This window comes from Pongo abelii, chromosome 1, assembly GCF_028885655.2.
Source record: "Pongo abelii isolate AG06213 chromosome 1, NHGRI_mPonAbe1-v2.0_pri, whole genome shotgun sequence".
Taxonomy (NCBI): Eukaryota; Metazoa; Chordata; class Mammalia; order Primates; family Hominidae; genus Pongo; species Pongo abelii.
In genome coordinates, this window is record NC_071985.2 from 39,762,283 (window position 1) to 39,767,304 (window position 5,022).

Consider the following 5,022-nt stretch of genomic DNA (forward strand, 5'->3'; position numbering starts at 1 on the left):
GGGATAAAACCTTGGAGTGGGTTTGCTGGAGAAGTTTAGTGAAGAAGTAGGTTAGTTCTGACAGCAAAGATTTCCAGGAAGTGGGTGGGAGGGAATCAAGCTGGGCTTTAGGGCATCGTGGAGATGGCGGGGTCAGTAGAGCTGGAAGGCTCTCTCACCAGCTTGAGAGCTCAGTGCATTGGGTGTCAGCAGGGGGCAAAAACAGCGTGGTGTGGGGCAACAGGCAATGACTGGGATCCAGTGAGATGACTTTTAGATCCGTCTTCACCTCTCTGTTGAAATGCAAGGCTGTTTTGCCCCTGTGGGTCTCCATTTCTTCTAAAGCCTTTCCCAGTATGAGGGTCTATGAATTCCTTATTTCTTAAATATTAAATAACTTCTAAATGCCTAAAATTGCACTCAGTACTAGAGATGCAACAATGGGTACAATATTGTCAGTATCTTCTCTTAGTTACAGACACACAAGACAATTTTCAGGTAAATTTAAAAAGTGTGATAAACTCAAGTGATAAACAAATACAGAAAGCTGTAGAGGCATGGGATAGAGGTGGGAGCTCACTTGCTCCAGCCTTGCGAGTTGGACTGGGTGGAAGGGAAGGAAGTTTTCCTGGAGGAGGTAATGGTTGGGCTTAACCTTAAAGGAGGCCCAGGAGTTAACCAGGCAATGGGGAGAGTGAAGAGTGCTCAGGGCAGAGGAGATGGCATGGCCAACACACAGTGGGATCATCAGGGTGCTTCAGAGGACCGGCAGTTCTTTGTCCTTGGGGAAATCAAAAGCAAGGCAGGTGGCCCGAGATGTGGCTGGAGAGGCAGCCAAGGTCGTTGTACATCACTTTTAAGCGTTTGGGTTTTCGACAGACCATTTTACCCAAGAGTGGCTTCGGAAATGTGCCACCTTCCACTCAAGGCCAATAATCTGTCCTGATTTCCCCATCTCTTGACAGTGCTTTCCCCGCGAGGCTCAGAGCACCTTGTTTTTGAGGGTGACCACTAGCTGTCGCTATTGAACAGGTCTAGTTCCCCAGGGCTCAATGCCAAACGTAGGCCCCAGCAGCCGGACGGAGTTACCCGACGCCGGAGTCCAGCCCCGCCTCTAGGTCAGTTCAGGGACCTAAGCGATGACTCACTGGTAGGCACGCTGGTGTGCAGGTGGTGGCCGCCCTGAGGTAGAACCTGCTACGCAGTGGGCAAGGAGATTGTCTGAAGCGTGGTACACCACCACATTCAGCCACGGGGTGGCGCTGCCACCCTGACGGCCCAAAGGGAGGCCGGCGAAGAGGCAAAGTCTTTCCTTAGGGCAGCCTTGCTCTTTTGTGGTCCACGGTACTGTTCAAGGACGGTGTGAGGGAGCCCCTGACGCACACCACCCCAGCGGTCCCCGGGCAGCCAGTCGCTCAGCAGAGAGATGCTCGAACGCTCTGCCATTGTGTCCCTTGGGCCTCAGCCCCTCATTGTTAAGGGTCTTTTGGGCCAGTCCCCAGTTTCCACCCTCTGATTCCAGGTTATGCGGTGTACCAATCTGTCCTCCCCTAGGGTTGCTGTTTCCTATCATCCTTCCCAGAAAGCCTCCCCAACTCAGCCAGTGCTCATCTGGTACCCATCTTTTAAAAATGGATTTTTTGATATACAGTCATGCATAGCATAATGATGTTTTGGTCAATGATGGACCGTATATACGATAGTGGTCCTATAAGATTATAATATTGTATTTTTACTGTACGTTTTCTATGCTTAGATATGTTTAGATACACAAATATTTGCCATTGTGTTACAATTGCCTGCAGTATTCAGTATGGTAACATGTTGCACAGGTTTGTAGCCGAGGAGCGGTAGGTACACCATACAGCCTAGGTGTGTGGTAGGTTCTATCAGCTAGGTATGTGTAAATACACTCTATGATGTTGGAACAATGATGGAATCAATTGTGATGCATTTCTCAGGTTTTATCCCCGTTGTTAAGCCATGCATGACTGTACATTTACATAGTGAAATAATGGCTACAGTCAAGCAAGTTAACGTACTCATCATCTCACATAGTCACCTTTTTTTATTGTGGTAAAAGTACGTAAAATCTACTCTGTTATTTCCAGTATATGATGCAATACTATTAACTATAGTCCTCGTGATGTTTCAGGAGTTAAAGATACGCCATTCTGTCATATTGACTATTTGAGTTAAGGGCACTTAAAAAGCAGCAAGTGCAAGAAGATCACTCTGACCTTTGAGCTGTTTCTTAAAAGCAGATGACATTCTCATGGGAAAGACATCCTCCCTGTAGTAGGAAAAAAAAGGAACAGTCTTATCATCAAGGATGAGAAGCTGAAGCCAAGAGAAATCTGTACAAACAAACCTTGTTAAACTAACCCTTATCTTCCCAGTTGCATCTCTAGCCAATTAAGTACCCTAGCCCAAGCCACTTGCCTTATCACATTTCACAGTGTGCTATTCTTTGTCAAATTCAGTATACTGAATTTGTAACTGACTCTAACTGCTTCTTTGGGTCTTTATTTCCTTATGAGGTTCTCCTGTGCCATGTAAAATTTCTATTAAATAAATTTGTTTCCTTGTCTTCTGTTAATCTGTCTTATGTCAGTTTAATTCTTGGGCTCAGCCAGGACTCTCTGAGAATGGAGGTGGAGTTTTGCTGCCCCTATACTGTACATTAGATCTCTAGGCTTATTTATTTTACATAACTGAAACTTTGTGCCCTTTGAACTCTTATCTCCCCATCATCCCTGTACCCCAACCACCTTTCTACTCTCTCTTTCTATGTATTCAAGTTTTTCTTTTTTTTAAGTGAGATAATGCAATATTTTTCTTTCTGTATCTGACTTATTGGAGTTCGCCCTAAGCCAAGGGAAGGTTTGTCCCATAACTCACGTCCCAAAGGGCTAATTAAAAGCATAACATATGCTGACTTCTTTCTCTAATACAACTTTAGAGCCATAGCCTCCAAAGGGGGATGTGCAGGAGAACTACTCGGATGGGCAGAATATTGGAATTTCTATTTAATTAATTAAATTTAATTTTAAAAATGTTTTATTTTTATTTTACCTAATATGTACATATAGTTATATAATTTTACTTAGTGAAATGTTCATGTTTTAGGTTCCAAGAACTTGGCCAAACTTGAACTCTGGAGAGAAGCGAAATTCACTCCCTAGCTCTGGAAAGGGGAATTTGGTAGAAGAGGGATCTCATCCTTCCAATTTCTTCCCCTCGGGTAGTTTTCTGTATATGGAAAAGAACGGGGCTTAAAATTATTACGTGTTGACAATTCTACTTAAGAACTTAGGAGACTATCATTTCCTCAAATTAATATGGCAGTTTCTTGATTGAAGAATTATACTTTTAATTTTCCTGGCTGCCTTCTTAGAAACAAATATACATTTTTAGTACAGGCAACTTTTATTGTTTCATTGCCTCTAAGTTAAAACATATTTGCATTATAATAGTTCACAGTGTTTCAGAGTAAAAGAGTTTGTCATTTTCTACCATAAAGGAGGCAGACTCTAAAACAAAACAAAACATGCTTTTAAAATCCATTCAAGCTGTCAGCATCATCAACACAGTAAAAGCAGCCAAATAGAACCATAAATATCTTTGTCAACCCTTGGAGCCTACTAATAACATGTATATGTTACCTAGATATATGGTAGCTCCAGGGGAGTGCTCAAAAGAGGCAGCCCATGTGCTTGGGAGGTATAGCTATCTTTCACAATGAGAATCAGCCAGTCATGTCCTGTCCCATTGTTTATTATGTATTTATGCCTTCTCCTCGAAGAGGCCAGAGCCTGCTTCACAGGCCACACTGAGAACAGGCTGTGCCCTGACCTGCCCATTCCCATTATTGAGATCAGTCCAGCAGTGAACATACCTGTAAATAATTTAATTATAGCAGGAGTCTCTGTTCCAGTGGTCATAGACAATGGGATTGACAATCAAATTTGCATGTGACAACAGAATGGTCATCTTCCTTGCCCACTTGGGCTTATCTTTAGCCTGAGCTAGCTGAAAAAGAGTGACACAGTCCATGGTGCACACTGGTAGCAAGCACAGAGCAAACATCCCCACCATCACAGCCAGCGACTTGGCTGTGTATATCTCCTGCTGGAGGGTGGTCCTTGAGTGGTCCGTCGACTCCGTGTACTAAAGCTGCCTGCAGGTCACTGTGAAGAACTTGATGGAGATCAGCCACATTATGAGCAGTGGGGGCAGGACTTATCCCCTCAAACTGAAATATACCATGTAACTCATGGGTACTGCATTCTAAAAGAGACACTTCACAAGGCAGCAGCTTTCATTCATGGTTCCATCCCAGGGCTCCATGCAGTTGTTAGAGGTTCTGTCTTTACTGTTCCACTCCAGGAATGGGGTCAGTCCAATGCCAAAGGCAAGGACCCAGAGGACAGCAGTAACCCCTCTTGTTTGAGTCCCAGTGACTAAACTTTTATGCCTGAGCCGGCTGTGGCTGACCAGGTACCTGTTGATGGCCATGGACAGGAGGCTGAAGATAGAGCTCCGTGTGAGCACAAGCATGAAGCAGGCAAGGAAGAGGTGGCTGTGGAAGTCAGTGCAGAACCCAGGCTGATGATGATGGTAAAGGGGAAGGCGAAGAGCCCCACGGCCACGTCAGGGACACCAGGAAGGAGTTGGTGGACGACCGCAGTGCACTTGGCGTGCCAGCCCTAACACCACGAACGGGTGCGCCCTGCACCTCCAGCAGCATGGCCTGGCCAGCCAGGCTCCAGGCCTCATCTACCTGGGCCCATGGCCCATCTACTAGGGCCTCGTCTACCATGAGCCTCACGTGGGACAGTTGTGTGTGCCTGCACTATGCGTCTGCCAGCCGCATCTCTCTATTTTTAGCTTGTCCTTTTAAGATTTCAATTTCTGCCTATGTTTTATGCTAGCAAATATTATATGCATATATTAAATAAATAGTAACCATATATCTATTAGAAGCACACATGCTTAATCATTTTTTTCCATCTTGGGGATCTTTTGAATTCCCCAAGTGTA

The 5,022-nt window shown here is 44.8% G+C and overlaps 1 pseudogene; it reads right to left on the bottom strand.

Annotated features, from left to right (window-relative positions):
• Positions 1-3,765: 3,765 nt before the first annotated feature.
• Positions 3,766-4,801, bottom strand: LOC100936000 (adenosine receptor A2b-like; annotated as a pseudogene).
• Between the last annotated feature and the right edge of the window lie 221 nt (positions 4,802-5,022).